Source organism: Eptesicus fuscus, chromosome 2 (genome assembly GCF_027574615.1).
Source record: "Eptesicus fuscus isolate TK198812 chromosome 2, DD_ASM_mEF_20220401, whole genome shotgun sequence".
NCBI classification, from domain to species: domain Eukaryota; kingdom Metazoa; phylum Chordata; class Mammalia; order Chiroptera; family Vespertilionidae; genus Eptesicus; species Eptesicus fuscus.
In genome coordinates, this window is record NC_072474.1 from 15,689,999 (window position 1) to 15,701,074 (window position 11,076).

The window sequence follows — 11,076 nt, forward strand, 5'->3', positions numbered from 1 at the left end:
CACCGGTTCCGGTTAGGCTTCTGGGTCCGCAGGCCCCTGAGCGCTCTCGGCGGAAACCCCTCCTTTCTACTGCGCCGCGCCTGGAACCAAGTCGGAACACCACATCCGCTTCGGCCACAGGGGCCCGCCGTGGTGTCTACCGTAGAGATCCTGGTGTGGTCAGACTTAGGTTAGGAAATGGGGGTCTAAGTTCTTGCTCCTGATGCGTAATAACTTCGAGGTTGTGTATAAGAAAGCGAAAGTGCCGTCAGGTAATAAAGACTACGGCCGGATTTTTGCCTGGTTTATGAGACATATTCCAAAAACAACCCCGGGTGTTTACGAATGAGGAAATTGAGACTGATTTGCCCAAGGCCCCACACCTTAGTAGCCGAGCCTGGAGTCAGCCAACCCAGAAAAAAAAACACAAAAAAAAACCTCTTGCTTTAAATCTTGGGCTTTTAACAGAACACCAAAGTGTAAGAGTAATAATTTTTCTAATTTACTCAAACTAGGAAGACTTTATATGTTTAATATCTACTGCTTTTTCTACTTTTTTCTTGTTCTTATGCATTCTTTTCAGTTCCAACTTAGTCCGCCATGCATAGTTTTAAAAGGGTTTGGGCGTTTATTTCTAACCTAGGACTTCATTTTTAAAACTCTTTATTAAGCTTCTGTAATAAGCTGGCTTACAGTATGTTTACAACAGCACTATTTGGTAAATAGCCCCAAACCTGGAAACAACTCAGTGACCAGCAGCGGTAGAATAGATAAATATGAACTACTGAAGAGCAATTGGAACAAATGAACCACACCTATTCAACATCGACTATGAGTCACGTAAACATAATGTTAAGGAGAAGAATCTAGATTCGAAAGAATGTTATGTATGATTTCATTAATATAAGCTCAAAATCCGGCAAAACCAATGTATGTTCAAATTCAGGCTGGAGGTATAGTGTCTGAAAATGGGATAAGGGAATTTTGGGGTTCTGTTAATGTTCTGTTTCTTGAGTTATGTGCTTGTTACATGAGTATGTTCACTTTGTGAGATTCTGTTGAAATATGTCGGAAAAAAATATGCAGCTAAGATTTGTTTATTTTTCTTTGTGTGTGTGAAAATTCAATTAAAATTCATATTAAAGTTTTTTAAGTGCAATGAGGACAAGAGAGTGATTACCTGGTAAATATATGTGACACAGATGGGGAAGATGTCACTGAGGAAGCAACATTTGAGCTATTTTTTTTCTAGGATGAAATAGTATTTACAAGCAGAAAAGATGGGAAAGAGCCCTTCTAGGGAAAGGTGGGATAGCACACCATATGTGATAAGTAGTAACTTTGTTCACGTGAAGAAACCATAGATATGAAGGAAGGTGGGACAAGGCTTTGGATGAAAAGCTGGTTGAAGGTCATGTATGCCATGCAAAAGAGTTTGTACTTTGTTCATCAGTCTATAGACTATATACTTTTGTATCGGCTACAATTTGATCTGGAAAGCAGAACCACTATGATTGACGTGGTATAAGATTAGTTACAGAGATTAGACTTTATATATTTGTGAGGCTGGTAACGAGGCTTATAGAAGACTATGGCCTCTGTGTCTGGAGGTGAGCCTAAAATTGCTTTAAGTCAGAATGACTCATACTCAGGAACTGATGTGAAGTAGGGAAGAGCAAACACAAACTGAAACCCCTAAAGACAAAGTGGAACTAATTGGGACAAATTGAATCCTGTATTATCTCACCACCTCTAAACTCAATAACATGGATAACCTTCAGAACAAAATGGTACCAATCTCCATGGAGCTGAACTCATGCCCGACCTAAGACTTAGAGAAACTGTGGGCCAAGTTGCTACTCTGTGCCCGGTACCCTTCAGAGCTGTTTCACTTTTTCTGCCAAATCTCGCATTAATGCTTATGGCCAGCCCTAAGTTAGAACAATACAGGGAAGAGAATTCTGGAGATACAGTTCTAGCTTCTCTAAGAATGATGACTCAATACAAAATCCACCACAATTGTTCTAATTGTTGTTCTCAGAGTGACAAAATTTATTCAAGGAATATATACAAAGGTAAACATTTAAAATCTACTAACATAAATAAAAAGAGAAAACTAAAACAACCCTTGGCAGTTATGAACTGAATGTTGGTGTCCTCAAAATTTTTATGTTGAAGCCCGAATCTCCAACATGACCTTACTTGTAAATACAGCCTATGGTAAAGCTTAAATGAGGTCATAAGGGTCAGACTCTACTCCAATAGGACTGGCACCCTTCTAAGGAGAGGAAGGAACACCAGAGCTCTTTCTCCCTGCTATGTGAGAACACAGCAAGTAGGCAGTCATCTGTAAGCCAAGTAGAGAGCTCTCACCAGAAACCAAATCAGCTGGCACCTTGATCTTGGACCTCCAGAACGGTAAGAAATAAATTTTGGTTGTTTAAGCTGCCCAGTCTACAGTATCTTTGTCTTACAGCAGAGAAAGACACCAGCCATGTTTCTGAAAATCATAACCAATTAAATAAAATAGGAAAAAGGAAAAAAATGAGATATAAATATTTTAAAAGAAAAAAATATACAAAATTATTATTTTTAGATAATACAATTGTCTAGAAAATAATATTGAGTAGACTGAAACTCTATTGAAATTAATGAGTTCAAGAAGATAAATAATTTAAGATAAATACACAAAATCTATAGTTTCCTATTAGAATATAGAAATAAAAATGTCAAGCCCAGGTAGATTAAAGAGTTAAAAAAGTAAAACTACAAACTTTTACCTTCACTTTCTTTTGAAACTACAAACTTTTAGAGGATAAAGTCTTAATGCCACAAGACAAAAAATATGAATAAGATATAAGAATAAGGAAAGAAAAAGTAAATATTTCATTATTTGCATATGATATGTTATCTACATAGAAAATTTAAGGGAAGCTACAATTACTACAACTAGGAAAAGGTTCAGCCGTTTGTTGAACATAAGATCAATCATAGTGATCTGTTAAAGTAAAAGTAATAAATTAGATAATACAATCAGAAAAATCTATTTATCACAGTAGCAATAAATTCCAAAGTATTAGCAATAAATTCCACTAGAAACAAATAAAAGATGTATAATACCTTAAAGAAGAAAAATCATAAAATTTATCAATGGGCATAAAAAGACCTGAATAAATGGACATGTGATAATTATATTCAAAATTTTAAAGATAAAAGGTATTTTCAAATTAATCCATAAGTACAATATAACTCCTATTATAATTCCCACAGGACTCTGAGGAACTTTATAAACTGACTGAAAACCCTAAAATAAGGCCCAGAACTGGCAAGATGAATCCCAAAAGAACATGAAGGAAAGTTATTATTAAGGTGGGTAACTGCAGTAACTCAGAGGTTAAACACAATAAAGTTTATCTTTCGTTTATGTCATAGTGCAATACTTGTTGGTGGAAAAAGAGCCAGGGGAAGGTGGACTCTACTCCATTTAGTCTTCCAGGAATACAGGATCCTTCTGTCTAGTGACTTCATCATCTCGTAGGACCTCAGAGTCTTCCACTGGCTCCACTGAATCCAGTCAGAAGAAGAGGTTAGAGAGAAGGCATAGAAAATCTCAAGGGATATTTTTAGGAGCCAGGTCTGGAAGTGGCAAAAACCACTTTCCACCAACATTTCATTGGTCCCACTTAACTTCAAGCAATTTTAGTCTGTCTAAATATGCAGAGGCCCTCGCTGGTTTGGCTCAGTGGATAGAGCATCGGCCTGCAGATTGAAGGGTCCCGGGTTCGATTCTGCTCAAGGACACATGCCCGGGTTGCAGGCTCAATCAAGAGGCAGCCAATCAGTGATTCTCTTTCATCACTGATGTTTCTATTTCTCTCTCCCTCTCTCTTCCTCTCTGAAATCAATAAAAATATATTTTTAAAAATTATCTCTTAAAAAAAAATATGTGTGTGTGTGGTTGGGGGGGAGGGAATTGGACTTGGTGAACAAATAGCAATCTCTACCACAAAGAATTGGCCCTGAAAAATAGCATACTTAACAATCAGTAGTAATTAATAAGTGTGATGTTGACTGAAAAAAAAACTAGTGGGTCAGAATAAAGAACCCAAATATAGGCAGGCATTAAAAATTAGTGGAGACTGGCTGGTGTGGCTCAATGGTTGAGCATTGACATATGAACCAGGAAGTCAGGGTTCAATTCCCTGTCAGGGCACATTTCCAGGTTTGGGACTCCATCCCCAGTGTGGGGTGTGTGGGAGGCAGCTGATCAATGATTCTCATCATTGATGTTTCTATCTCACCCTTCTCCCTTCCTCTCTGAAATCAATAAAAAAATATGTATTGTAAAATTAGTGGAGAGCCCTGGTTAGTGTTTCTCAGTGGTTAGAAAATCGTCCAGGGTCATGGGTTCGATTTCTAGTCAAGGGCAGGTACCTTGGTTGAAGGCTTGCAGGCTCAATCCTGAGCCCTGGTTTGGGCATATGCAGGAGGCAACCAATCAATGTGTCTCTCTCACATCCATGTTTCATTCTCTCCCTTTCTCTCTTTCTCCTTCTCCTCCTCCCTCCATTCCACTCTCTAAAACTCAATGGAAAAATATCCTCAGGTGAGGACTAAAAAAAAATAATAATAAAAATTAGTGGAGAAAGGATGAAATCCTATATGATAAAAGAGTAATATGCAAATTGACCGTCATTCCAACACAAACAAGATGGCCACTCCCATGTGGTCAAAGATGGTGGCCCCCATGTGGACATAAGATGGCCACCACAAGATGGCCAGCAGGGGAGGGCAGTTGGGAGGGACCAGGCCTGCAAGGAAGGGCAGTTGAGGGTGATCAGGCTGGCAGGGGAGGGCAGTTAGGGGTGACCAGGCTGGCAGAGGAGGGCAGTTGGGGGGCACCAGGCCTGCAGGGGAGGGCAGTTGGGGGAGGGACCAGGCCTACAGGGGAGGGCAGTTGGGGGGGGACCAGGCCTGCAGGGGAGGTCAGTTGGGGGTGTCCAGGCCTGCAGGGGAGGGCAGTTGGGGGGACCAGGCCTGCAGGGGAGGGCAGTTGGGGGAACCAGTCCTGCAAAGGAGGGCTGTTGGGACAGACCAGGTCTGCAGGGGAAGACAGTTGGTGACGACCAAGCTGGCAGGGGAGGGCAGTTAGGGGCCACCAGGCTGGCAAGGGAGGGCAGCTAGGGGTGCCCAGGTCATCAGGGGAGGGCAGTTGGGGGCGACCAGGCCTGCAGGGGAGGGCAGTTGGGGTGGACCAGGCCTGCAGGGGAGGACAGTTAGGGGCATTTGGGCTGGCAGGGGAGCAGTTAGGCGTTGATCAGGCTGGCAGGGGAGTGTTTAGGGGGTGATCAGGCAGGCAGGCAGAAGCAGTTAGGGGCAATCAGGCAGGCAGGCAGGCGAGCAGTTGGGAGCCAGCAGTCCTGGATTGTGAGAGGGATCCCAGATTGGAGAGGGTACAGGCTGGGCTGAGGGACACACATCCCCATGCACAAATTTCGTGCACGGGGCCTCTAGTCCTATATAATAAAAGGCTAATATGCAAATTGTCCCCTAGACTGGAAGTTTCACTGGGAGTTTGACCAGGGGGCCAACTGCCTGCTGCCCCTCCCCCTGGCTGGCCCCGCCCCCGAATGCCCCCACCCCCACCCTGATGGGGCATACTGGCCAGAACTCACCCATGCAGGAATTCCTGCACCAGATCTCTGGTATATAATAAATAGCAATGGGATAGTTCCAAATAGAAAGCAAAGATAAGGTCTTTACCTGAAACATACACAGAATAAATTTCATACAGATTAATGATCGAATGCGAAGATACATCTTTAAAATCAGAAGAAAGTCCTAGCTGCTTTGGCTCAGTGGATAGAGTGTCAGTCTGTGGACTGAAGGGTCCCAGGTTCAATTCGGGTCAAGGGCACACACCGGACTTATTGGCTTGATCCCCAGTAGGGGGCATGCAAGAGGTAGCCAATCAATGATCCTCTCTCATCATTGATGTTTTTTTTATTTATAAATTTATAATTCTTTTAAAAATATTTTTATTGATTTTAGAAAGGATGGGAGAGGGATAGAAAGATACAAACATCAATGATGAGAATCAATGATCAGCTGCTTCCTGCTCGCCCCCTACTGGGGATTGAACCCGCAACCCAGGCATGTGCCCTTGACTGGAATCGAACCTGGGACTCTTCAGTCTGCAGGCCGACACTCTATCCACTGAGCCAAATCAACTAGGGCATCATTGATGTTTTTATCTCTCTCTCTCCCTTCCTCTCTGAAATCAATTATATATATATATAAATATATAAATATATAAATATATAAATATATAAATATATAAATATATATATATATATATATATATATATATATATATATATATATATATATATATGCTGTAGCTGGTTTGCCTCGGTGGATAGAGCTTCGGTCTGTGGACCAAAGGTTCCTAGGTTCCATTCCAGTTAAGGGCATGTATTTTGGTTGCAGGCTCCTCCCTGGCTTGGCCTTGGTTGGGGTGTGTATGCAGGAGGCAACCAGTTGGTATGATTCTCTCACATCAATATTTCTCTTTGTCTTTCCCTCTCTCTTTCACATTCTCTAAAAATCAATGGAAAAATATCCTTAGGTGAGGATTTTAAAAAAATATTTTTTAATCAGAAGGAAAAGATAGTTGCTGTATTGCACAATTCCTAGGGGCACCATTCATATTGTCATCCATATTAATTGGTGATCCTTGATGTTGTACAGCACAGGGGTCTCATTTTATGATTAAATGTTAAGGAATCATTTACTTAACAAACCCCAAAACTTAAATTGCAAAAAGAAAATATGGATCCATGTCTTAGCTTAGGCTGCAATAACTAAATACCATAGACTGGGTAGCTTAAACAACAGACATTTATTTCTCACAATTCTGTAAGCTGGGAAGGCCAAGATCAGGGAGAGATTCTAGGTGAAGACACTGGCCGTGGCTTGCAGGTGGCTGCCTTTTTGTAGTATCTTCACATGTCCTTTTCCTCGTGTGATGTATGCTCATTAAGATCTTTCTCTTCAGGTGGCATAAGGTATACACCTGTACGTGCTGCCTCTCACAACCACACCAAAACTACAATTAAAAGACAAAACGTCTATCACCCAGAACCATGTGAAAGCTGGCTGAGTAGAAGTTCTACAAATGGAAGAAAAGAGAAGAGCATTGAGACTGGGTAGGACATGCACAAGCATGGGAAAGCAGAGGTACGGAGGCGCGTGAATCAGGCTGGTGACTGGGTGCGCTATTTTTTTCAATCCAAAGGGAGACACAAGCTCCCGACTGCTCTGAACTCCAGTTTCTGGCGAGACTCTGGGGACCCAGACTCCTACGGGGAGAAGCTGGACTGTCTGCCATCGGGTCGGAAAGTGAGGGTGGCTTTCTTGCAGAGGTGCACACGGGAATCATTGTTTACTGCGCTGGGATGCGGGACTCAGGGATGCAGAAATGCAGGGATGTGGAAACGCGGAGACTCAGAGACGGCTGACTGGCAGCCATTGCTGTTTGCCACGCCCTAGTGATTCCCTGAGACCCCGCCCCGCACAATTTACAAACCCACCCAAACTGTGCACAGTGGCTTTTGCATATAAATGGCCTGCCCTATCGCAGCTTAACCTAACAAACTACAGCTCTGGTCAGACAGCTCCAAAACTTCCAAACCCCAAGCAAAGAGGAGAAATCTGCAGAACTTGCTGTAGCTCCTGCTGGGTGGCCTCAGACAGTAGCTGACCTGCACCCCATTGGAGATCCAGGAGCCAGTGCACCTAGTGGTCAGTGTGAGATGACACCAGATTTCAACTCCTTACATCCATAAGTGACACATTCAAGAGGCAGACTCAGCACCAAAGACCCACTAAAACAAGTCCTGCCCCCTAAGGGTGTCTCCAGCACAGCAGTTCTTCCATTATAGATACAGCGGGTCCTCACAGCCAATTGGCCTGGAGGTCAATTCCTCCCAGTGATACCAACAGCAATCAAGGCTTAACTACAACAAGACAGTGCACTCAGCCCACAAAGGGGTGCACCAAGAGTGTCCACCTCAGGTGATTGGGGAGGCTGAACCACTAGACCGTGTAGATCACCTACCACAGAAAACCACTCCATCAACACAGGGAAGCAGCCAAAATGTGAGACACAGAAACATGTCACGAATGAAAGAAATGGAGGAAAGCAAACTACTGGATGACATAGAGTTCAAAACCACAGTTATAAGGTAACTCAAGAATCTTCTAAAACCTCCGAGGAACTTAGTGAGACCTTTAAGGATCTTAAGGAGAATGCCAAAAAATAAATAAATAAAATGGAAAAGGACCAGTCAGAAATTAAGCATACACTCTCTGAAATAAAGAATATACAGAAATTCAACAGTAGACCAAAGGACCCCAAGAATCAAACCAAAGATTTGAAATATGAGGAAACAAAAAACACCCAACCAGAAAAACAAAAAGAAAAAAGAATCCAAAAATATGAAGATAGTGTATGGAGCCTCTGGGACAACTTCAAGCGTACCAATATCCGAATTATGGGGGTGCAAGAAGAAGAGAGAGAGCAAGGTATTGAAAACCTATTAGAAGAAATAATGACAGAAAACTTCCCCCACCTGGTGAAAGAAATAGACTTAAAAGTCCAGGAAGCGCAGAGAACCCCAAACAAGAGGAATCCAAAGAGGACCACACCAAGACACATCATAATTAAAATGCCAAGAGCAAAAGACAAAGAGAGAATCTTAAAAGCAGCAAGAGAAAAACAGTTAGTTACCTACAAGGGAGTACCCATATGACTGTCAGCTAATTTCTCAACAGAAAGTATGCAGGCCAGCAGGGAGTGGCAAGAAATATTCAAAGTGATGAACAGCAAGAACCTCTAACCAAGATTACTCTACCCAGCAAAGCTATCATTTAGAATTGAAGGTCAGATAAAGAGCTTTACAGTCAAGAAAAAGCTAAAGGAGTTCATCACCACCAAACCAGGATTATGTGAAATGTTGAAGGGTATTCTTTAAGAAGATGAAGAAAAAGGTAAAGATAAAAATTATGAACAACAAAGTGACAACAAATACATACCTATCAACAAGTGAATCTAAAAAGCAAGTGAATAAAAAAATCTGATGAACAGAATAAACTGGTGAATATAATAGAGTCAGGGGCATAGAAAGGGAGTGGACTTACAATTCTCAGGGGGAAGGAGGTGTGAGGGGTGCGGGAAGAAACTGGACAAAAATCTTACACCTATGGATGAATACAGTGGCAGGAGGTAAAGGCATTGGGGTGATGAGGGGGAATCAGGTGGAGGGGAGCTATGGGGGGAAAATAGAGGAACATCTGTAATAATCTGAACAATAAAGATTTATTTTTTACAAAAAAGATCTTTCTCTTCATCTTCTGCTGACCCTCATGTCCCATCCTCATGACCTAATCTAAACGTAATTACCTCCAAAAGGGAATGGGCAGCTGCTAATGAGCTAAGAGCTGAAATTGACTAATAGCTACAATTTTCCCTCACATCTTTTCCAGGAAGTTGCTATTAGACTGCAGTTCCAAAATAGTTACATCAGGCAATTTCTGCCAGTGCAAATATGTTTAGGTGGGAAGACAGGTTCCTATTCAGCCATCTTCCCAGAATCCTCTCCCGAACACTGACTTTTAAACTGGTATTGTGCTTAGTACTTTATGTTGAATCTCATTTATTATTCTCAAGACAGAAATTTCTGTAATTTTCCCAGGGTCTCAAAGTTGGTTGATTGTCAAGTTTAGATTTAAAACAAATTATGACCCAGCCAGTGTGGCTCAGTGGTTGAGCATGGACCCAGGAACCAGGAGGTTGCTGGTTCAATTCCTGGTCAGGGCACATGTCTGGGTTATGGGCTGGATACCCAGTGGGGGCTGTGCAGGAGGCAGCTGATTGATGATGTTCCTCTCTCATGGATGTTTCTATCTTCTCAATCCCTCTTCCCTCCTCTCTCTCTCTAAAATAAATAAAAAATTTTAAAGTAAAAGGAATTATTGGAGGCACTTCCAGAACAGTGGAGTAGAGACTTTCAAAGTTCTGCTCTGACATAAAAACAATGAGAAAATTGGCAAAAATCACTTTTTTACAAACTCTGAAAAGTAACCATCAAGGGTGATTAAAAAAAACACACCCTGACTCTCAGAATAACAAGCTTTGTGGTAATTTAACTTGCCCTATTTTCATTCTTCTCTCCCTATCTCTATAGTAGCCTTGAAAACAAACTGCTGGATCCCTAGCCAGTGTGGCTCAGTGTACAGAGCTTCGGCCTGCGAACTGAAGTGTTCCCCAGTTCGATTCTGGTCAAGGGCACATGCCTGAGGGACTGCTGGAGGCTCTCTCATCATTGATGTTTCTATCTCTCTCTCTCCCTTTATCTTCCTCTCTGAAATCAATAAAAATATTTTAAAAAAGAAAACACAAACTGACCGGAAATCACAGTGCTTTGAAAAGCAGCATCCTAGGACCCACTTGAGGAGGAAGAACAGATTTGGAGTGCCCCCAAAAGTTCCATCCCTAGAGATTGTCACTATTTGATCTGGCTGGCAGCTCCCTGGAAAAGTCCCATTTTCAGGGCTTTTTAAAAAAATTAAATTTAGCCGAAACCGGTTTGGCTCAGTGGATAGAGCGTCGGTCTGCGAACTGGAAGGTCCCAGGTTCAGTTCCGGTCAAGGGCATGTACATTGGTTGAGGGCACATCCCCTGTGGGGTGTGTGCAGGAGGCAGCTGGTCGATATCTCTCTCTCATCGATGTTTCTAGCTCTCTATCCCTTTCCCTTCCTCTCTGTGAAAAATCAATAAAATAAAAAAATTTTTTTAAAAATTAAATTTATTATGTTGCCCTAGCTGGTTTGGCTCAGTGGATAGAGCATCAGCCCGTGGACTGAAAGGTCTGGGATTTCCTTCAAGGGCACATGCCCAGGTTGTGGGCTCAATCCCCAGTAGGAGATGTTCAGGAGGCAGCTGATCAATGATTCTCTCTCATCATTGATGTTTCTATCTCTCTCTCCCTCTCCTTTCTTCTCTGAAATCAATAAAAATATATTTTTAAAAAATTA

General features: G+C 42.1%; 1 long non-coding RNA gene across 4 annotated transcripts; it reads left to right on the forward strand.

Annotated features, from left to right (window-relative positions):
- Positions 1-24: 24 nt before the first annotated feature.
- On the forward strand, positions 25-10,375 carry LOC129151293 (uncharacterized). 4 transcript variants are annotated; one of them, XR_008558019.1, is made up of 4 exons: positions 25-251; positions 3,250-3,348; positions 7,037-7,218; positions 10,227-10,375. It is a non-coding gene; the product is annotated as an uncharacterized LOC129151293 (long non-coding RNA). The 4 variants fall into 4 exon arrangements; XR_008558020.1 differs by having other exon boundaries at positions 25-169; XR_008558018.1 differs by lacking the exon at positions 25-251 and adding an exon at positions 261-458.
- Positions 10,376-11,076: the final 701 nt, after the last annotated feature.